General features: G+C 43.1%; 1 protein-coding gene across 4 annotated transcripts in view; it reads right to left on the bottom strand.

The window, feature by feature from the left end:
• EBF1 (EBF transcription factor 1) overlaps window positions 1-24,700 on the bottom strand; it is a 557,364-nt gene that overhangs the window by 420,004 nt on the left and 112,660 nt on the right. The gene's annotated exons all lie outside the window — the stretch shown is intronic.

Here is a 24,700-nt window from a genome sequence, read left to right on the forward strand (position 1 = left end):
CAAATTGTTGGCCAGTGAAAACACGAGTAACAAAGAAGGTCATTTCCTTTCCTTGGTTATCATTCTCTCCAGGGAGGTCACTTGCCATCACCAATCAACACAAGTTAGTGGCTAATTTAAAATGTGCCATATAAGGGAAAGGGAAATGGGACTTGATAAACTGCCTTTCTGAGGTTTTTTGCAACTACATTCAAAGCGGTTTACATATATTCAGGTACTTATTTTGTACCAGGGGCAATGGAGGGTTAAGTGACTTGTCTAGAGTCACAAGCAGGGGTGTGCTGGTAAATTTTTAACAACAGGCTGTTTCTCCGGACGTAGCCAGCTCTGCAGTTGGAAGGGCCAGGGGTGGCTGGGGAGAGGGGGAGTGACACTTTCCTCTCTCTCCTCCCTCCCTTTGTGCGGGCATGCTAGGCATACCTTTGCTGGCAGCCAATAAGTGGACTGCCACCACTCCCTACGTCTTGCTCTGAGCAGCATGCTGGAACTTCTCTCACATGCTCGAGAAGTCCCAGCCTGCTGCCCAGATGGGAAACAAGGAGCAGGGAGCAGCAGTAGTCTATTTACTTGGCTGGAAGGGCTCAGCATCCCCACCAGCAAAGTAAAAGATAATTCAGCAGGGGGCCCAAGCCCACATTTTGTGAGCCAGTTGTTAAAGTAGCCATGGAGGGCCCTACTTTAACAGCCGGCTCCCAAAATTCTTAAAAATTTAACAACCGGCTCTTGCGAGCCTGCTCTAGCACACCATTGGTCACAAGGAGCTGCAGTGGAAATTGAACTCAGTTCCCCAGGATCAAGGTCCACCACACTAACCACTAGGCTACTCCTCCACTAGCAACAGTCTGTGTAGAAGCCTGCCCTTGCAGATCACCAATGCAGCCGTGCAGGCTTCTGTTTCTGTGAGTCTGTCGTCCTGCGTCAGACTCACAGAGACAGAAGCCTGTGCAGCCAAGTTGCTGATCTTCAAGGGCAGGCTTCTACATGGAATGTTGCTAGTGGTACAGCAAAATTAAGATTCCATGTAGAATCTTGAGTAGAGTGGTGTGGTAGCCCTGTTAGTCCACTTTTAAAGGTAATCAATAGAAATCAAACAAAACATGGAAAAGAAAATAAGATGATACCTTTTTTAATGGACATAACTTAATACATTTCTTGATTAGCTTTCGAAGGTTGCCCTTCTTCGTCAGATCGGAAATAAGCAAATGTGGTAGATGACAGTATATATAAGAATGATTGAATATTTTGACACCCAACAGACAGGACTTAACAAAGATCTGGGTTTTCTAGCCCATTATAAACCATAAAGTTGTATTGCTATGTTTATCACCCTCCTCTCTCACCTATTCACCCCATCTTGTTAGACTATCTCTGAAATGCTTTGATGTTCCCATGCATACCTCCTACCCATCCCCACCCTGTTAGACTGTCAATGAAATGCTTGGAAGTTTTTCTTATATATACTGTCATTTACCACATTTGCTTATTTCCAATCTGATGAAGAAGGGCAACCTTCGAAAGCTAATCAAGAAATGTATTAAGTTATGTCCAATAAAAAAGGTATCATCTTATTTTCTTTTCCATGTTTTATTTAGTTTGATTTCTATTGATTACAGCTAGAATCTCCAATAATAGCAACAGAATCTCAATAGTAGCAACATTCCATCTAGAATCTCCAATAGTAGCAACATTCCATGTAGAATCTCAAATAGGGAAAGGGAAATGGGACTTGATATACCACCTTGCTGAGGTTTTTGTAACTACATTCAAAGCGGTTTACATATATTCAGGTACTTATTTTGTACTGGGGCAATGGAGGGTTAAGTGACTTACCCAGAGTCACAAGGAACTGCAGTGGGAATCAAACTCAGTTCCCCAGGATCAAAGTCCACTGCACTAACCACTAGGCTACTCCTCCACTCCACTGTACTATGCATATAACACATGCATAATACAACAAGGGATCTTCTGGCACTGGGACATTCATCTTTTGACCAGTGATGTTCCTGTTCAAACACCTTTTGGATTTTCCATTTTGAAAAATCCAAAGGCAGAAAAGCAGTGCATCATGGGACGTGGCAAGAGTGCCAAATGGTTCACCTGGAAACTGCAGGGCAATTGCTCCTCTCTATATTGTCTTTCAGCAGCTCAGTTAAGTTCCTGGTATCCCAACTCAGTCAACAAGATTTTACAAGCATGAGCAATTGTACCTAGGGAATTGTCATGCCCAGTGCTCTGAACATTGATACTTCACAAATAAAACTGATTATTGCAGACTGACTCCTCCAAGAAGGAGGTAGAGAAAACACTCAAGCCTGGAGATATACTAAAGGCTCTCCAACCACTGTAAACTTAATTCAATTAAATAAAAGCATCCTAAATTTTAGAATCAAGCTGAAACCTATTCTCCTATAAAATCTATTGGGGTAGTCTACAACACTGTCAAATATTGTTTTATCCTGATTTTAATTCATTTATCCGTCAAATCTATTTTCAAAGCCAAGTGCTATTCATACATCATTTAAGGCACAGAACATTATGCTGGGACTCAAGGATAAGAAAATGTTGCTGTTCCTGGAGATGTCCAGTAAGCTGAAAATTTATACCCCTATAATTATGCTAAAACTGTGTGGTTCCTGATGAAGCCCTGAAGTGGGTGAAACAATCTGGGCCTCGTTGAATAACAGTTGGAATGTGGGGTTTTCAAGCCAACAATGAGAAAGCTAAGTTTATTTATGCTATGTTGCAGCTTGGAAAGATTTCATACTCTTAAATGTTTTGGAGTATTGGTTCTATTTTGAACAGTTTTGATTGTGAATAGGTGGGAGAATTTACCCCATGAAAGAGATTAGATCACCAACACAAAAATCTTATATATGTGTCACTGTCTCTGTGATCAGACCTTGGTTTCTGAGGGTATTTCTCACTTGTTTGTTATTGTTCACTCTATACAACCCTTTGAGATTGTGGTTGGCTGTTTCAAGTCTGCTACTCCCTGGGATATCAGGAGACACAAATACTGTACAGTCAGAGCCCCTCAGTGGACACATTTCTAGTCATCGCACAACAGTGACATTTAATGGTCAGATTGATTGCAACAAGTTCCAGAGGGAGCCCTGGTAAATGGACCCCAGCCAAGAACTGTTGCTGCAATGATTGGGATAGATGAGTTGGAGGTGATAGAAAATGAGAATAGTGAGGGGAGGAGCTAGAAAGTTGTGAATAGAGGAATAAAGGTTCATTGTGCTGGACTGACTGAGTGTGAAAGTTATCAAGGTGGGCTACCATTAGGACATGTTATTTTACTGTTAATCCCCAGTTATTAGTTACTGGGTTTCATTGCATTAGTTACCAGGTTTCATCCCTAAAACAGCACGAGTTAGTGGTAAAATAACTCCCCCCCCCCCCCCCCCCCCCCCCCCCCTTAGTGTGAAGAGTTTCAATCTCTGGTAACCAGAGCTGATATTGTGACATCTTAATGCCTCATTTCACCAATGCCTCATCAGTGATGTCACAATGGCTTGACTGCCCTATACTTGGCTCACTTTTATTACATATAGAAGTGATTTCTAGAAACATTTCTTTTTCCTTTAATTAAAGGGGGAAGTTATCAATGCGGGCTACTGTGTTATTTTACTGTTAACCCCAGTTATTAGTAACTCGGTCTTATTGCATAAAATGGGACCTGTGCTAAAATAGCATAATGAGTTAGTGGTAAAATTGAAGCCCACATTGATAACTTCCTCACTAAGCTGGAAAGTTAGATGACTAGGATGAAACTGCTAGATCTCTCAAAAAAAAAAAAAGAGGGACTGTATTTATGACCTTAAATATATATTAATTTCATGAAACTCCTATTTGTCTTGTTTGTATGGACTTGTAAGCTCCACAGAGCAGGAATCGTTTCTCATGTGTACCTGTGCAGTGGTGTGTATAGGACTATAGAAATGATAAGCAGTACTAGTAATGAACTGGTTACTGTACTTGCAGAGCCAGCTCTAGTTCTGAGGTCACTGCTTCAAACACTCCATTTGTAACAGATATAATTCTTTAATACCATTGAACCTAGAGACTCGAGTTTAAGTGGCCTTAATGGACTCGATAGCAGGCTCTCTTTTCCAATGGCATACAGATGCACAAGGGTGTATTCCTGGCACATGCTGATAGTAATTGTTAGGCTTTGCTCATCACACACTGCTGACTACTGCAATGTGTGTCACTTCAATTTAGAAAAGATGCATGCAGGGAGTAAAAACAATGGCAAATTCGATACCAAATTATCTCATCTGGTTAGGAAGCTAGTCTACACATCAGCAAGGTTTAATGTTTTGACATCGAGTAAAAAGCTGATCTGTTCTACGTTTTCTTCAAAGCACGGTTTCTTCTGATGCTGCTAACAGCAGATCTTCTCAAAGGATTTATTTTGATAGCTCGCAAAAGTGTTGTCATACAATATAATTAAAGCTTCTACAGCTGAAGCTGAACCCACTCTGAAATATGCTGTCGTATTTTGCTGGTTAAGCAGTGGCTGGCCAGGGTTGGGGAAGACGGCACTCAGCCCACTTCCCACTCCATGCACTGTGACCAACCAGCTGGCTTCTTAACTTTCACACCAGGCATATGGAGTAAAGTCAGACCTGGGGATAAAGTGCAATCAATTACTGACAACAGTTATCACTCATGGAGACTATGAACGCCTGCCGTCAAGCACAAACAGCCCTGCCACTTTCAGGATTGTCAGTTCAATTAGGGCTGGAGCGGGGAGCCAACTCCAGAGACTCTTAAAGCTGAACTAGTGCAAATAAATACTGAGGCTGAGCTAGAGAATTAGCATATAGGGACATTGAATTTTTAACTCAAAAATGTGTATCTGTACCTCTGCCTGGAGCCAATAATGTATTAAAGTGTGCTAACACATTTTGCATGTGTTAATGCATGTCAAAAGTGCTGATAGCGCTTGCAGGTCCTGTTTCCATGCATCAACGCTTTTAACATACCGTAAGCTGGCTCGCAAGTGTTTTACTCCTAAGTCCTTTCCTAATAAGGTAATGACATGCAAAATTATGCCAAACATCTTGGTACCTATTAGTGCACAGAAACATAAAGCAGCATAAACTGTGCAAAAGTTAACATAGGGCAGGAAAAGCAAAATCCTAACTCTGCTTGGCAAAAGGTGTCTGTTTTGCAATAACGTCCACATTAATGTGTTTATGAATTAAACTCAAAACTCATCTGCATGTCATTAACATGGGCTGTTAATATAACCTAATTAACATACATTAATAGATGATGTTAATGTACTTTTTGTGATCCCTATATCTGGCGTGGAGTGATACTTTTTCTGTATGCAATGAAATAAAACCATGCTTCCTTCAGCAGGAAAAATAAGGGTTTTTTTAAGTCTATAAAAACACTAAGAAGATAATTTTATCACTAGATTATAAAGGCAGTATCAACCAATACAACAGCAAACCTTTCTGAAAAAAAAAAAGGAAAATGGAACCTACTTATATTTTTATCCAGTGAAGGAAGCCTTCTTGGATTTTCACAAAGAGATTATTTGGTCTTGAGCAAGAGGGTATTGTCTTTTTGAATTGTTTTGATAAGTGCTGGACTTTAATTATAAAGTGCTTTGATTGGTTTGTACTACAAGAGCAGTATACATTTTCTCCAATTTATTTTAAACTAGCCGTTGAGCCCGTGAAAACGGGCTACTTTTGGAATGGGGGGGTTTCCAAGCCCCCCCCCCCCCCCCCGGAGTCACTGCCGCCGCCCCTCCACCCGGCCCGAGCAGCACTGTAAGCTTACATCAGCACGCAGCAGCAGGCACATCAGCAAAGCTGCCGTCGACTCGAGGCGGGCTTCCTTCTCTGCCTGTGTCCCGCCCTCGTGTGATGTAACGTCGGCGAGGGCGGGACAAAGGCAGAGAAGGAAGCCCGACGGCAGCTTTGCTGATGTGCCTGCTGCTGCGTGCTGATGTAAGTTCACAGTGCTCGGGCCAGATGGAGGGGCGGCGGTGACTCCGGGGGAGGGGGAGCGGTTCCGACGTCTGCAGCATGCCAGTAGAGACTTCCCTCTCTGTCCCGCCCCCATCATCACGTATTGAAGCGGGGGCGGGACAGAGAGGGAAGTCTCTACTGCGCATTTGCGAGTGAGTATGGTCACTCGCCATTTATATGTTTGATGTACTACTTTGCAGGGGTGTAGCCAGACCATGTGGTGGGAGGGGGCCAGAGCCTGTGGTGACTTGCCCAAGGTCACAAGGAGCTGCAGTGGGAATTGAACCCACTGCATTAACCATTAGGCTATCCTCCACAGTAAATGAGAGGAAGCCCATAGGAATTAAATGGGCTTCCTCTCATTTACTGCGCAGAATCGCTAGCACGGTTTAGTAAAAGAGGTCCTAAGTTACTAGTTTTGAGAGTTAAATCTAACACATTTGCAAGGAAACTTAAGCTAGAAGAGGCATCCCAATTGAAGAACCCCTGGACATAAGAGAAGAAACTATTTTTGCTTCATTTGGGCCTCTTTCAAAACATCAGGAAAAGCCCAGACCTTTTTTTTTTCCCATAGAACAATTTTTGACGATTTTTAAAGTAAAATTTTAAGACCCAATTCCTATCAGAAGATAAAGCAAACATTAATACCATAACAGTGGAAGTTGACTCAGAGATAGAAGTTTCTAGGAGGCCTGTTAAATTTCCCAGGTCCATATTCTGAACCTCTTCAACCTCTTATTGATAGTTTCTTGATAGTAAATAATAAACTTATTATGTATTTTTTACTCTTTCTCAACTATCAGCCTTTTTGGCTAGGAAGAGGGCTGCTGTAGGAGAGAACGGGGATGTTCCTTATGCTGCTGCTGTGTAATGTGCTCTCTTATTAATTGGCTATACAGTGGGGGAAATAAGTATTTGATCCCTTGCTGATTTTGTAAGTTTGCCCACTGACAAAGACATGAGCAGCCCATAATTGAAGGGTAGGTTATTGGTAACAGTGAGAGATAGCACATCACAAATTAAATCCGGAAAATCACATTGTGGAAAGTATATGAATTTATTTGCATTCTGCAGAGGGAAATAAGTATTTAATCCCTCTGGCAAACAAGACCTAATACTTGGTGGCAAAACCCTTGTTAGCAAGCACAGCGGTCAGACGTCTTCTGTAGTTGATGATGAGGTTTGCACACATGTCAGGAGGAATTTTGGTCCACTCCTCTTTGCAGATCATCTCTAAATCATTAAGAGTTCTGGGCTGTCGCTTGGCAACTCGCAGCTTCAGCTCCCTCCATAAGTTTTCAATGGGATTAAGGTCTGGTGACTGGCTAGGCCACTCCATGACCCTAATGTGCTTCTTCCTGAGCCACTCCTTTGTTGCCTTGGCTGTATGTTTTGGGTCATTGTCGTGCTGGAAGACCCAGCCACGACCCATTTTTAAGGCCCTGGCGGAGGGAAGGAGGTTGTCACTCAGAATTGTACGGTACATGGCCCCATCCATTCTCCCATTGATGCGGTGAAGTAGTCCTGTGCCCTTAGCAGAGAAACACCCCCAAAACATAACATTTCCACCTCCATGCTTGACAGTGGGGACGGTGTTCTTTGGGTCATAGGCAGCATTTCTCTTCCTCCAAACACGGCGAGTTGAGTTCATGCCAAAGAGCTCAATTTTTGTCTCATCTGACCACAGCACCTTCTCCCAATCACTCTCGGCATCATCCAGGTGTTCACTGGCAAACTTCAGACGGGCCGTCACATGTGCCTTCCGGAGCAGGGGGACCTTGCGGGCACTGCAGGATTGCAATCCGTTATGTCGTAATGTGTTACCAATGGTTTTCGTGGTGACAGTGGTCCCAGCTGCCTTGAGATCATTGACAAGTTCCCCCCTTGTAGTTGTAGGCTGATTTCTAACCTTCCTCATGATCAAGGATACCCCACGAGGTGAGATTTTGCGTGGAGCCCCAGATCTTTGTCGATTGACAGCCATTTTGTACTTCTTCCATTTTCTTACTATGGCACCAACAGTTGTCTCCTTCTCGCCCAGCGTCTTACTGATGGTTTTGTAGCCCATTCCAGCCTTGTGCAGGTGTATGATCTTGTCCTTGACATCCTTAGACAGCTCCTTGCTCTTGGCCATTTTGTAGAGGTTAGAGTCTGACTGATTCACTGAGTCTGTGGACAGGTGTCTTTCATACAGGTGACCATTGCCGACAGCTGTCTGTCATGCAGGTAACGAGTTGATTTGGAGCATCTACCTGGTCTGTAGGGGCCAGATCTCTTACTGGTTGGTGGGGGATCAAATACTTATTTCCCTCTGCAGAATGCAAATAAATTCATATACTTTCCACAATGTGATTTTCCGGATTTAATTTGTGATGTGCTATCTCTCACTGTTACCAATAACCTACCCTTCAATTATGGGCTGCTCATGTCTTTGTCAGTGGGCAAACTTACAAAATCAGCAAGGGATCAAATACTTATTTCCCCCACTGTAGCTAGGATGGAAGTCACTTTTTACTTTTTCCTTCTTTTCTTTTCTTAAAATTTTCCCTAATAGTGCTTGGAATCCTCAAGTAGTGGTCTATAGCGAGTAATGAGGTTTAATTTTTCTCTTATTATTGATTTGTAGCTGGAGTTTTTCTTCCTTATCTCTATTTCGGTGTAAGTATTGCTTTTGGTTTGTAAAATGTTGAAATTGCATAAATAAAAGTTTCTCAAAAATGTATTAGTTTTAAAGTGGTTAATATTGCTCTAAAAGTGCTTTCAGTATTAACCAGAATAATTCCCAGAAGAGTACAAATGCGCCCACACAAGGAAAGTTATAACTGCTCTGAGGCAGATGCAATTTTTAAGTTAATTTTATATGTGGGAATCTATATGTTTTACAAAGTACGAATGCACCTCTCAATTACACTCAGATCCACCCAACACCACTTCTAGCAAAACCTATTTGAGGTCTACTTAATAGTACACGTGATTTTGTCAGTGCATGTTCTTGTACATGCAAATACAGCAATGCTGGGGCGTAGGCACAGGTGGGCCTGGATGGAAAAAGCCCACCCATTCTTGGCTCAGGCTCATCCAAGTCTGTTAGCCAATCAGGTGCTTTTTTGTTTTTTTCCTTAGGTGCAACCCTCAGCCCCTCCATTTATGTCCTGGTTAAAAAAAAAAAACTGTATTACATTCAGCATCTATCATTCTCCTCTCCCTCCCCCGCCACCTCAGTCTGGCATCTGCACTTTGTCCTCTGGCATCTGCACTTTGTCCTCTGGCATCTGCACTTTGTCCTCCACACCAGGGGCGTAGCCAGACACCCAACTTTGAGTGGGCCTGGACCCAAGATGGGTGGGCAGAAGAACCCCTCCCTCTCCCACAGGTGATTTGGTCTCTCCTTGTCTCGCCTGCATGCCATCTGCTATTTACAAGGTATGCAGGAGGGACAGTTGTTGGGAGTTTTCAGTTAGTGGGGCTTGGGAATCCCTGCCAGCCACACCACAGGTGTGTTGCTACTGGGTGGGCCTGAGCCCAAAGTGGGTGGGCCTGGGCCACCTATGCCACTGCTCCAAACTTGCATGTCTTTCACCAACAGCAAGAAGCCAGGCTGCCTCCAGCCAGCCCAAGTGCCTTCCCTCTTCTGTGGCCCATCTCCTCTGACACAACTTTCTGTTGCCACATGGGCGGGATGTGGCAGAGGGAATGCCTCTGTGCTGGCCAGAGGCAGTCTGGCTTCATCACTGCTGGTGAAAGACTTGCAAGTTTGAAACACCAAGGATGAGTGAGAGATACCAGACACAGGAGGGGGGAGGGACCGGAGAGAGTTGCTGGAAGGGAGAGGGGAGGGGGGAGAGATGGCAGATCAGGGGTGGAGGATCAGGAGAGAGAGATACCAGATCTGGGGGAGGGAGGGAGGGAGAGAGAAATGCCTAAGTCTCACCCACTTTGACTCTGGGCACACCCAAAATGTCAGGTTTGACTATGTTACTGCACCAATGTAATACTGTAACAACACTTTCCCATATGGAAAACATGCTTTTCACGTATAAAAGTACTTTATAAAATGACCTCTATGGGTAAAGAAAGGTCTAAACATTTGTCCAAGGTTTAAAAACAACAACTCACCCAGATGTTTGGGCCTTTCCTTCTCAGGGGTTTTTTAATTTTATTTCCTAGGAAAAAGGGATGCACTGTAGAAACATAGAATATGTAGTTGGTTTCAGTCGTCATTGTTTTTCTTCAGTGGGTGTGAACAAAACACAATAAATTAAGCAAAACCAGATCCACACTTAAGGTCAAACATATGTAGCTGGCAGATAGAATCCTTGAACCATGCTGATTTCATCTGTCAACAAAAGACTCAAATTCCAGCTATGCTGAGCTGCTCAGATCCCTAATTGCTGTTCTGCCTGCTTTAAAACCCTGAAATGATCAGGCTTAGCATTTCATCTCATGTAATTCCTCCTGCATGTATGATGCTTATACACAAAGGACTACATTCTATAAATGGTGCCTACAAAATCGATGCTGAAAAGAATAGCGCTTAGCGCTACCTAAGTACATAAGTATTGCCACACTAGGACAGACCAAAGGTCTATCAGGCCCAGCATCCTGTTTCCAACAGTGGCCAACCCAGGTCACAAATACCTGGCAAGATCCCAAAAAAACTCAATACATTTTATGCTGCTTATCCCAGAAATATTTTCCCCAAGTCCAATTTAATAATGGTCTATGGACTTTTCCTTTAGGAAGCCATCCAAACCTTTTTTAAACCCTGCTAAGTTAACTGCCTTTACTACAATCTCTGGCAACGAATTCCAGAGTTTAATTACACGTTGAGTGAAGAAACATTTTCTACAATTCATTTCAAATTTACTACTTTGTAGCTTCATCGCATGTCCCCTAGTCCTAGTATTTTTGGAAAGAGTAAACAAACGATTCACGTCTACCCGTTCCACTCCACTTAAAGTTAGGCATGGTTTATAGAATAAGCACTTAGGGCCAGATTCTATATAGTGCGCCTAGAGGTCCATGCTGAAATTCAGATGTATTCTATAACAATACATATAAATAAATTGGCTTAACAATCTAATCAGCATTTTTAACAGCACCTAACAAGCAATAATGAGCACTAATTGGAAATAATTAGAATTTATGCATACAACTTGCTAAGCGTATTCTGTAATGAACTGCACCTAACATCTCATGTGTGCAGTTCAAAAGGGGTTTGGCTATGAGCGGAGAAATGGGCGTTCCATAGACTTTTCAAAATTTACATGCGTAGTTAAGGAATATGGCCCAGTGTGTGTAAATCTATGTGCCGGGAGTTATGCCATGTTTTTGTTGGTGAAAATAGATCCACGTAGTTTTAGGCACTGGGAGAATTGCAACTACATTTAGGCAAAACCATTTACACTAAATAAATCCCTGTGCGTAAATTAGACGTAGATCCCCTTAATTCTATAACAATGCGCATACATTGCCGGAACACCCCTGACACAACCATGCTCCTCCCATGGCCACTCCCCCTTTTTGGGACTGCACACTAGAATTTATGTACACCTCTTTATAGAATACACCTAAAAAGATGTACACATAAATTCTAATTATTGCCAATTAGCACTAATAATTGTTTGTTATTGCCCAATTATTGGTGCTGATTAGCGCACCATTTAATTAAGTTGTGCACACAAATTAGGAGCATCCCCAAATTTACGCCATCAACTCTAAGCGCCATATATAGAATCCAGGGGATAGTGCCTACCCCCTCTTCCATCATTAAAAAAAAAAAAACTTCCATGCTGCAAAACTCTGAGGAAAATCCAAAACAAGACATAAACCCCTTACAAGCAGGGTAAATGTCCATCGAACAAATCAATGCATTGTCCCCAGCTCCAGTTCAGCCTAATCTTTATTGCACCAAGAGAAAAAAATGCTGCATCTTTAGCGCCTCCAGGTAGCAGTTTTTACTGATGAAGCTTGCAAATTCCACAGGACACAGGCCACTGTGCTACTGTGGTTTGTGTACCGAGGAGCAGTGGAATGGTTGTAGGATGCACTGAATCTGTAAGGACATCCCAGACTCTTTGCAAAGCTATCCCTGTGGTCTGGAAAGCTCAAATCAATCCCATGTTTGGGTATCTCATGCTGAGCCAGGAGAAAGAGATCCCTAAAATGACACTAAAGGATCTATACAGGTAGTAAAAGTCTTGGAGTGTTTATTGATGAAGGTGTTGTTGAGTTAACAAATTGATCTCAGAATGTGTCGGTGTGTGTTTGGGTAGGATTTGGAGCCCTTATTGCTAGGGGTATGTATGGCAACAAAGTTGTTTTTTTTTATTTTTCTTTCTTTTTACCTCTTTAGAACCTGCTAAATCATTCTAACATACACCAAAACAAAACTGTTCATTGATTTTTGTTTCATTTTGGACTACAAACAGCACAAAGCAAATTTTCCTGAAATTAGAAAATGACAGTATGTACCAATCTTTACTTATAGGTATGGGATCGTGATAAGAGCTGTGTTTTTGCACTTTGCAGTCAAGGAACAATTAAAAAAAAATAGGCACTGACATTTATGTATACGCTGTTTAGAATGCAAGTTTAGCACTGATATGGAATGATATTATCTACCTATTAAATTTATAAGTTTTAATAGGTAGAATACAAGTATATACAGTATGCCCTGGATTCTATATATGGTGTCCAAATTTGAGCACGCTGCTGAGATGACCCACAATCGGCACTACCACCGGGCTAGCATGTGTGCCCGGTAGTAATTCTGAGTTTGGCAAGTGCCAAATCCCATAGCAGAAAATCATTTTCTATTTTCTACCACGGGGGCATTCCTGGTGGTAATCAGCTATTGGAACACACTGCATGGTTACCATGTGGGTAGCGCATGAGCCCTTACCGCTAAGTCAATGGGTGACAGTAAGGGCTCAGGTCATAAATAGGTGCACATTAGTTTTAATTTCAGCGCACGCCCATTTCCCAGTCCATTAGTAAAAGCCCTTTTTCCCAGCCACGGTAAAAAAAAATGGCCCAGCATGCGCCGAAAACACGCACCTACACTACCACAGGCCACTTTTTACCGTGGCTTAGTAAAAGGACCCCTTAATTGGCTAACAAGCCCATCAATATTGGATGCTAACAGACTTTGGATAGTGGAGGAGTAGCCTAGTGGTTAGAGCACCGGTCTTGCAATCCAGAGGTGGCCAGTTCAAATCCCACTGCTGCTCCTTGTGATCTTGGGCAAGTCACTTAACACTCCATTGCCTCAGGTACAAACTTAAATTGTGAGCTCTCCTGGGACAAAGAAATATCCAGTGTACCTGAATGTAACTCACCTTGAGCTACTACTGAAAAAGGTGTGAGCAAAATCTAAATAAATAACAGCCCATTGTTAATTTGCACCAACTAAGATTTTCTATTCTAGAACACTGTGCACCTACTGTAAATCCCATAGCACGTGACCCAAAAGGAGGAGGGAGGCCATGGGTGTTCCAAAAAGTTGCACGCAGTGTTATAGAATATTGGGTTTCCGCACCCAACTTGGGCATCAGGATTTACACCAGGGTTCAGCAGGTGCAGATCTGGCGCCCAGAATTCAGTGTGGGAATCGGTGCTAAGCAGTATTTTATATAGGGTGCACCCTCTTTCTAGAATAGCGTTCAGCATTTATCCTTTCCGGTGTCCATTTTTGAGTATGATTTTTAGAATTTCTCCCTATGCATGTATGTATGCACATATGTGAATGCCTAAGCACTATTCTGTGTAGCGCATGTATTTGGCAGGGGAACATAAACATAGACAGAGTCTGGGTGGCACACTTTTACATGTGTATCTTATAGAATATTATCAGACACACGTGTATCTTCAGCACTTCGGCACCAGGGATATGGCATGAGCCGTTTATGCTAGTATTCTATAAAGGAAAGGAGGTGTCCACATTCCTTTACAGAACAGGTGTCCTCTTGGGCCGACGTCTAGGTGTCCTATTATATTTATTTTCTTATATACTACCTGCAAGCTGTTGAATTGGGACACATTAGATTTAGTGTGTATTTTTCTGTCCCTGGAGGGATCTCAAGCTTACTTTGTACTTGAAGCAACAGAGCCCAAGATCACAAGGAGCTGCAATGAGATTTGAACTGGGTACCCCTAGATCTCAGGCCACTGCTATAATCATTAGGCTATTCCCCCATTCAGAATTACCCTTTCATTGTACAAATCAGGAAACTCCATCAAGGGAGATTATAGAACAATGATCTTAATAGCATAAGATGTGCCACGCTGGGTCAGACCTCCTTCTCCCATCTTTTGCTTAGAAATGTAGGAGGAATGGCCTAGTGTTTAGAGCACCGGTCTTGCAATCCAGAGGCGGCCAGTTCAAATCCCACTGCTGCTCCTTGTGATCTTGGGCAAGTCACTTAACCCTCCATTGCCTCAGGTACAGACTTAGATTGTGAGCCCTCCTGGGACAGAGAAATATCCAGTGTACCTGAATGTAAATCACCTTGAGCTACTACTGAAAAAGGTGTGAGCAAAATCTAAATAAATAATACAGTCTTTCACTACCAGCAACAAAACCATGCACCTCAAGGCAATATCTTGGCCCTGGGATAGTACACAGAAGAACTGTCACTCTCTGAAAGCAGAGGACAGGGTTCTAGTGGCCCAGAGAAAACTGACATTTCTCTCTACCTAATGGGAAATTCACTGCTTGGCAGATAGAAATATTGCTCTTTACCTGCTGTCAGTATTGTACATGCTGTCCTGCCTAACTGAAAGGAGTAGAGGCATCTCAGAGAAGAGACTGGGAAGAGGTTAGAATTTACAAAAATGCTTTATAAAATACATGCTTATATATGTAAAATAAGACAGGAAATGTATATATGCCAATGAGCAAGTGTAAATCAATGCACTTAAACATTTTTAACGTAGAAGCACACACGTACTTTGGAAATTGCCGGTACCCGCAAAAGGACAAAGTATGCACTCTTGGATTCAATATATGACGCCTAACCTTAGGTGCTACTTCTGTACTGAGTTTTTGACACAAAAAAAGCATTCTAACGGATGCAAGGCGCCAAAATGGGGCAGAAACAGCAGATCCGCGCAAAAGCACATGCGCCCATTTATAGAATAGCACGTGGATCTGCAAAGGGGGTGCAATGATGGGCAGCTCAGGGGCACTTCTTTAAGAGGCACACAGTGTTTCAAAATAGTACAGATCCACACCCAACCTGTAAACTGGGTTTACCCCTAGTTTCAATTGGTGTATATCCTTGCGCCAAAAGCTGAGCGTGGATCCCTGCACCACGCACTATTCTCTGAAGGGCACCCACCCCAGAGCTCCCTTTAGAGAATACCGTTCAGCATCAATTTTTTTGGCGCCAAATTTTGAGCCCTGTTTACTGAATCCAGCCCATACTATTTAAAAATGCACTGAGTTAAACAAATGTGACTCCTTTTATTCGAAATTCACAAGAGTACGTACATTCAGTTGATTAGGGCAACTTAAAACCTTTATATGTACATATACAAATTAACATATGAACAATCTATGCGCATTCAATGGTTTTAATGTGTGTACTAAAAAGTTATTAAAACAAACTTGTGAAAAAAAGAAAAAAAAAACTAAAAAATCTGAAAAAATTTCAGAAAAATCCAAAAAAAACAAACCACAAATTTCTTGGCAGCATGTATCCCTAGTGGGTACCATGACAACACAAAGCAAATAGCTGGTGAACACACCAATAAACTTCAGCTTTTTAGAAAAGGGCATCAGTCAAGTCTATTAATTTCATTTTTTTTCAATTCATGACTCGAGTTTCTCAACAAATTAATAAAAATCAGATCCACTAGCTCAGTGGTTTTCAACCCTGTCTTCAGGGACCAGCTGGCCAGCTGGGTTCTTAAGATACCCAAAATGAATATGAATGAGAGATATTTGCATGCAATGGAGGAAGTGCATATTAATACATGTCTTGCATCAGGGGCGTAGCTACATGGGGCCACGGGGGCATGGGCCCCCCGATTTGGCCCTGGTCCCCCCGCCTCCGACCCTTTCGACCCCCTCCTCCCTGCCACCGCCGTCAGGTACCTGTGCTGGCGGGGGTCCCCAACCTCCGCCAGCTGAAGTCCTCTTCAGCGCCGGTCTCTGGGCCGGCGCGTTGCTGCAGCTGATCTGGAAGGATTCTGTTTCTGTGTCCTCCTGGCGTCCTGCACGTAGGAATGTGCAGGATGTTAGGACGACTCACACAGAAACAGAATCCTTTCAGATCAGCTGCAGCAACGCGCTGACTGAAGAGGACTTCGGCTGGTGGGGTTGGGGACCCCCGCCAGCACAGGTACCTGACGGTAGCGGGGGAGGGTTGGTGGCAGCAGGAAGGGGGGGGTCAATAGGGGAGGGTCAGCAGCACCGGGGGGGAGGGTCAAAAGTGGTGGCAGCGGTGGTGGCGGGGTTCAAAAGTGGCAGGGGGTCAGCAGCGCCGGGGGGGGGGGTAAAATGTGCCCTATCACCTCAGGCTATGGACCCCCCTCCTGCCGAAGTCTGGCTATGCCCCTGTCTTGCATATTCATTGTGGATATCCTGAAAATTCAACTGACCAGGTAGTCCTAGAGGACTGGGCTGAAAACCACTGCACTAGCTAAACTCTTCTTGCATCATGGCACCCATTCTTTATTGTACTTATCACTGTGGGAATTGCTTCCTTTCTGAGGTCTTGACTCCTTTTACTGAACCAACATAAGAAGGATGAAAACATGAGGTGTGCTGTTTTCAAATGTTATCTAGCAGAGGCTTTTAGCCAAGAAGTACTTTCCATGGAAGACATGCAAGAAAAACAGAAATTTCAAAAATGGGTAAAGCCAGCCCCATGTGCTGATTCAGGAAGGGCCTGTCCTATATTTTCCTGTGCCTTTAGCTTGCTGTAGAAACTTTTCTATACATTGAGAGCAGAAAACAAAGAAAAAGAGATCACGTTGGCACCAGGCCTTTTGAAAATGATTTTGCACCGGGCATTACTCAGAATGGGTGGAGGATGTGGCCTAATGGTTAGTGCAGCAGGCTTGTACGTGTACTATGACCTTGGTCACATATCCATTTACATAAAAGACATAAGATCTATATGATCTTTCTCTAACCTACTTCTTACACCGTGTTTCGGGGTCCTTTTACAAAGACGCGCTAAAAAATGATTTGCGCTAGTTTTTGTGCATGATTTTCCCGCACGCTCAGGCCACCTCTTAGTGAGTCTACATAAATGCTGAAATGGCTGCCATTTTTTCCTATGCAGGAGAGTGTTTTGAACCATGGAGTTAGAGCCTCTTCCCTGAGGAAGTTTTTTTTTCGAAACCTGGCCAAGTCGGCGGAGGTTCTCCTCTGGTTAAAAGTGCTGCCATTTATTGTTGTTGATAAAACGAAAAAAAAAAAGAAAATAATAAGAAAACAATGAAAAAAGATAAGTGTTTATGGTCTATCACATTTATGTTTTTGAAACAAGGTAAAACTAAGCACTGGTTTAAGTTTTAGTGCAACTGAAGATAATTAATTTGTAAGGGTGGTCCTATGAGGATTTGCACTACAACCATTACTCGATGGAACAAGGAACATTGTGTTCCGATGGTGTAAGCTGCAGTTAGATCTGATGACCCCCAAAAAAGGATATAAAAGGTTATCTCACTGCATGACTTAAGCTTGATGCAATGCTACTCTTGTTTAAATCTACTTAAGAGATCTATGCTGTTTGATAATTATAAGAGCTTATAAGAGATTTTTTGCTTGGGACACTTTATATTACTATTTGATTACAAGTCCCCACATACTTCAAAATATACGGTCCTTCTATTGGAAATTCTACTTACGGCATTAATGGCCAGATGCTAAGTTCCAAATTAGCACCTGGCCATTTATCACGCTAACCGTGGGGTCATCTTCGACTCCTCCCTCTCCTTCTCTGCACATATTCAACAGATTGCTAAAACCTGTCGTTTCTTCCTCTATAACATCGCCAAAATTCACCCTCTCCTTTCTGAGCACACTACCAGAACCCTCATCCACACTCTCATCACCTCTCGCTTCGACTACTGCAACTTGCTTCTCACCGGTCTTCCACTCAGCCATCTCTCTCCTCTTCAATCTGTTCAAAATTCTGCTGCACGATTAATATTTTGCCAAAATCGCTATGCCCATATCAGCCCTCTTCTGAAGTCACTTCACTGGCTCCCTATCCGTTTCCGTATACAGTTCAAGCTCCTCTTATTAACCTATAAGTGCATTCACTCTGCTGCCCCTCACTACCTCTCCACCCTCATCTCTCCCTACACTCCCTCCCAGGAACTCCGTTCACTAGGCAAATCTCTCCTAATTGTACCCTTCTCCTCCATCGCTAACTCCAGATTCCGTTCCTTTTATCTTGCCACACCTTATGCCTGGAATAGACTCCCTCAGCCATTACGTCAAGCTCCATCCCTGACCGCCTTCAAATCCGGGCTAAAGGCTTACCTGTTTGATGCTGCTTTTAATTCCTAACTTGTCACCTGCTTGTAACCTTTATCTTGTCTTCCTCTCTTCCCTTTCCCATGTCCTTCTGTCTGTCCTATCCTTATCCCTTATTTGTCCTGTCTGTCTGTCCCGATTTAGATTGTAAGCTCTTTTGAGCAGGGACTGTCTTTTCTTCATGTTAAATTGTGAAGCGCTGCGTACGACTGGTAGCGCTATAGAAATGATTTATAGTAGTAGTAGTAGTAACCCTACGGTAATCGGACAGTGCACGGCAGTGTGACTGTGCTGCCGATTACTACCAGGCTCCTGCGCTACCCCGGCAGTAGGGCTGATTTGGTGCACATTACCTGCGTGGTAGCCCTACTGTGCCTTTGCAAAGAGGGCCCCTTCATGCAGTGTTAAGTGTAGCAAAGAAACATGGGCATAAGAACCCCCCCCCCCCCCAATTATTCTCATATATATTATACATTAAATATAAAGGGATAAATAACTGCTAAACTGTAGGGATGGGGAACTTTCTTCCAGTCCGTAGTATAGACACTCCAGTAATGCTTGGAATGTAATGGGATGTAGAAACCACAACACAGCATGGATCCTGCCCTATTGCTGGCAAGATTACTGTTTTCCCACACAGCGCCTATGACTGACCCCACTGTCAAAATGTTTTAATTTGTATAAATAGAACCCTTGGAAAATCTTGGGGGCCATCTTAGTTTAAAACATACTTACGCAACTGAGCTCTGTTCACATTCAACAATTCACATGCAGTGCTGCCTGACCAGTCCGTACCTAAAGCGAATCGCTCTCTTTTCTTCCAGCTGCATAACATCCTATAGCCAAGGAAGCTGAAGGACAGGCTCGCTCATGAAATTCAGACCTACTCTGCAGCGGGAATGCTGGTTGGAATGATTATTTGTTTCTGAGCAAACAGCACTCTGTATTGTTGTCCATGGTTCAACTGCACCTTGAGTATTGTGTGCCGTTCTGACCACACTATCTCAGAAAGGATATAGGCTCAGAGAAGGGTGACAAAAATAATGAAGACAGGCTAAACAGGTTAGGGATCTTCAGACTGGAAAAGAGACAGCCCAGTGGGGTTACTGCTCCCTCTATGAGGCATAGGCAAGCTCTGCAGGACTTCAGGGAACCTGCCTGTCCCTAGAAATACAATATGGAAGCAGCGCCCCCCCACTGGCTGCAATGCAGTTGGAGGACTCCCGCTCGGCTTAGAGGGAACAGTGGCAAGAATATTGAACCTGCTATATGTGGGAAAGCACGGGGTACAAATGTAATAAATAAATATTACAGAAGTTTATAAAATCATGAGTAAGGCAGAAATATTAAATAGGGAGCAGCTATTCAATAAGCAGGAACTCCATGAAACTAACTAGCAGATGGAAATTAAATCTAGAAAGTATTTTCATTTTCATGTAGTACATAATTAAACTGTGGAATGTGCTACTGGAGGATGTGGTCAAGGTAATCAATATAGCAGAGTTACAAAGAGGTTTGGACAAGTTTTTGGAGGAAAGGTGCATAAAAATGTATTAGCCAGATAGTCTTGGGAGAGCCATTGCTCACTACAGGAAATTAAGTATAAGAAATAGATCTACTTTTTGAGAACTGCTGGGTTCTTGTGACCTGAACTGCAGGCGGGAACGTGGTCTGACTCCGCATGGCTTTTCTTATGTTCTTAATTCGTTTTACATTAGGGTAGTGGCCCCAAGCATTGTTTAACAGCATCCACAACCAGGAGGTTGCACGGAAGCACTTCACCTGCTAGTTAGCCAATTCACTGTGAAACGGAACGAAAAGCGCTCATCTTCCAGTAAACTTCAGCTCAGGAGCAACTTCTTTCCCAAAGCATCTATGATATTGAAAGTTATTGACTTCAGAACTACAGTGGTGGAAATAAGTATTTGATCCCTTGCTGATTTTGTAAGTTTGCCCACTGACAAAGACATGAGCAGCCCATAATTGAAGGGTAGGTTATTGGTAACAGTGAGAGATAGCACATCACAAATTAAATCCGGAAAATCACATTGTGGAAAGTATATGAATTTATTTGCATTCTGCAGAGGGAAATAAGTATTTGATCCCCTACCAACCAGTAAGAGATCTGGCCCCTACAGACCAGGTAGATGCTCCAAATCAACTCGTTACCTGCATGACAGACAGCTGTCGGCAATGGTCACCTGTATGAAAGACACCTGTCCACAGACTCAGTGAATCAGTCAGACTCTAACCTCTACAAAATGGCCAAGAGCAAGGAGCTGTCTAAGGATGTCAGGGACAAGATCATACACCTGCACAAGGCTGGAATGGGCTACAAAACCATCAGTAAGACGCTGGGCGAGAAGGAGACAACTGTTGGTGCCATAGTAAGAAAATGGAAGAAGTACAAAATGACTGTCAATCGACAAAGATCTGGGGCTCCACGCAAAATCTCACCTCGTGGGGTATCCTTGATCATGAGGAAGGTTAGAAATCAGCCTACAACTACAAGGGGGGAACTTGTCAATGATCTCAAGGCAGCTGGGACCACTGTCACCACGAAAACCATTGGTAACACATTACGACATAACGGATTGCAATCCTGCAGTGCCCGCAAGGTCCCCCTGCTCCGGAAGGCACATGTGACGGCCCGTCTGAAGTTTGCCAGTGAACACCTGGATGATGCCGAGAGTGATTGGGAGAAGGTGCTGTGGTCAGATGAGACAAAAATTGAGCTCTTTGGCATGAACTCAACTCGCCGTGTTTGGAGGAAGAGAAATGCTGCCTATGACCCAAAGAACACCGTCCCCACTGTCAAGCATGGAGGTGGAAATGTTATGTTTTGGGGGTGTTTCTCTGCTAAGGGCACAGGACTACTTCACCGCATCAATGGGAGAATGGATGGGGCCATGTACCGTACAATTCTGAGTGACAACCTCCTTCCCTCCGCCAGGGCCTTAAAAATGGGTCGTGGCTGGGTCTTCCAGCACGACAATGACCCAAAACATACAGCCAAGGCAACAAAGGAGTGGCTCAGGAAGAAGCACATTAGGGTCATGGAGTGGCCTAGCCAGTCACCAGACCTTAATCCCATTGAAAACTTATGGAGGGAGCTGAAGCTGCGAGTTGCCAAGCGACAGCCCAGAACTCTTAATGATTTAGAGATGATCTGCAAAGAGGAGTGGACCAAAATTCCTCCTGACATGTGTGCAAACCTCATCATCAACTACAGAAGACGTCTGACCGCTGTGCTTGCCAACAAGGGTTTTGCCACCAAGTATTAGGTCTTGTTTGCCAGAGGGATTAAATACTTATTTCCCTCTGCAGAATGCAAATAAATTCATATACTTTCCACAATGTGATTTTCCGGATTTAATTTGTGATGTGCTATCTCTCACTGTTACCAATAACCTACCCTTCAATTATGGGCTGCTCATGTCTTTGTCAGTGGGCAAACTTACAAAATCAGCAAGGGATCAAATACTTATTTCCACCACTGTACTTATTTCTTTTATTTTTTAATCAGGATAGTATCATTGTCTTAGTTTTTTTTTTTTTTAATGTCATTATTGTACACAGATTATTTTGACTTCTTGCAATTAAAATTGAATTGAGTCCTTGTGTGGCTTGTTGCTTTTGTTTTATGTTTGTTGTCTTGCTTAGGGTACAAAGTAACCAATGTTCTCCCCCCACCACCATGTCACTCTAATTACATGTTATGAAATTCACTTCCTTTTTGGAACATCCCCTCAGTTATTTTTTATATCCATCGTACTGCCATAACATATTCCTCACACATCTTGACTGTAAGCCCTGTCCCACCCTAGTTTGACTGACTCAGAACATTTTAGCCTAGACCATGTAAACAGCTGAAGACACTGGGCCTTGCCCAACCTCAGTAATAATAAAATGAAGGAGAGTTTTCTCCTTGTCCATGATGGACAGGGTATGGATTAAATATTTCACTTGTTATACATCCTGACAGATAACTTGTGGAACAAACTCTTCATTCCCCTCCTAAAACCTTTATCTTTCTCAATACCATCATTGACATTCTTCATCTGTAACCTTTCACTTGACAAACCTCAATAAAACTGAGTCTATAAAGTGCCACCAATGTCCGGAGTGCAATCTTCAAAGGCATTTTTGTGCATAAAATAGAATTTTATGTGCAGATATAGTATTCGAAAATTGTCCATCACATACATAGGTACAGCCAATAAAGACACAATTGTTCCTATATATCATTCCTGAGCATGGGGGGGTTGAGGCAGAGAATTCACTTACACACATATATTTCTATTCCACAAGTATACACAAGAAAACTACCTACACAGTAGGCACAGATTTATGTGCATAGTTTTCTGCCGAAGTCTTGTGAGGTCGCCGCTTGAATTCTCAACAGCCATTTTGAAGTGATGCCGGGAGCAAGAGGTCTGCTGCCACGCTGTGCAGGAAAGAGGGGGCTCTTTCCTGCCCTGAAGAGACCACTAGACCACCAGGGCACAATAATAAGGTAAAGGAGGGGAGGGAAGGATAAGACACCCTGAGGCCCACCTGTCTGGCCGCCCGCCAGCCTGCCTGTCCGTCCGCAAACCCAGACAAAGAGGCAGGCTGGTAAAACAGACCCGGATGTCCCGTAGTGTTCATAAAAAGAGGACATGTCTAGATAAAACCGGATATATGGTAACCCTAAGAATTGCCCTTCCATTGTTTCAATCGTGTATCCTCCCTCCCGCCTTTTTCCAAAGTATGCATGTTGATGCTCCTAAGTCTATCCCCCTACACTATGGGAGAAATTCTATAAATTGCACTCAAATATGGACACCAGGAAAGATCAGTGCTAAGTGTGATTCTATAAAGGGTGTACAGTCTTTATAGAATGGCGCTTAGCATGATTCCCGTGCTATAACTTTGGGCGCCAGACTTACGCCTGCTGAAGCCAGGTGTAAATACCCATGCTCAAGTTGGGTGCACTAAGCCAGTATTCTAATGCCCCCGACATGCCCATGCCCCTCTCATGGCCACACCCCACGCGCTAAGGGATTTGGGTGCCCAGCATGACAGAATAGCATGTAGCCAGATGTTGCTGCCAATAAACATCAATAATTGGTTGTTAGCACCCAATCATTGATAGTTGATGGCTCATTAAGCAATTAAGTTGTGTGCACATTTCAGCAGCACAGGGCATTTTATATAGAATCCAGGGGTTTATGATGAAGACCACTGACCATGTTAGTAACCACCCTCTATATCTCACGAATACTTATTGTGGACATACATCAGGCCTGTTTGTGCCTCTTGACAACCAGATATGGAAAGGGGAGGGATGGGACTTGATATACCACCTTTCAGTGGTTACAATCAAAGTGGTTTACGTAGTATATACAGGTACTTATTTGTACCTGGGGCAATGGAGGGTTAAGTGACTTGCCCAGAGTCACAAGGAACTGCAGTGGAAATCGAACCCAGTTCCCCGGGATCAAAGTCCACTGCACTAACCACTAGGCTACTCCAGATATCATTACCACAGTTGCTTGTGCAGCCTGACAGGCACACTTCTCTTCCCTCCCTTTGTAAATCAAATCAGTATGTTACCTACAAAATGTATCCAGTCTATGGGGGGGAGGAGTATTTTGCAACGTTACCTGGATCATTTTTTTTTTTAATACTGGCCCCCTACAATGTTGGCTATATTATTAAAAAAACATTACTGCATTAGAACACCTTAATTCTAATCACATGGGTTATTAGTAATCAGGTTCCACTGTATAAGATAGAACCTGCAGTAAACAATGCACAATAATGTGTGTTAACCTGTGTGCCTCTTAGTAAATCCAGCTCTTTATCATTTATTCCTGTTATCACCTTCTTCAAACTTAGTTTAATACTTTGTCACGATTTATGTGTTTCTTTGGTACATATAAACCAGATGTGTTTCCAGAAAGACATTTGTCTTCCAGAATGCAGTTCAGGAAATGCAGGACTTCGTGCCTTTGCCACCCCAAGCCCAGGCTTCTACCCTGCCAGTAAGTGACCTCCTAACCCTAGATCCTGGATACAGAGTCACTGAGCCAGCAACAAACAGAAGGCAACACTGAGATCAGGGCTGTGTCCTCTCTCCATTCACCATGCCAGCTTCACGTAGCTTCCTCCTCTTGACCTAACACAAATACCATCAAACTTTCAAAAACAATACTTTGATATT

This window comes from Microcaecilia unicolor, chromosome 8 (genome assembly GCF_901765095.1).
Source record: "Microcaecilia unicolor chromosome 8, aMicUni1.1, whole genome shotgun sequence".
Classification (NCBI taxonomy): Eukaryota; Metazoa; Chordata; class Amphibia; order Gymnophiona; family Siphonopidae; genus Microcaecilia; species Microcaecilia unicolor.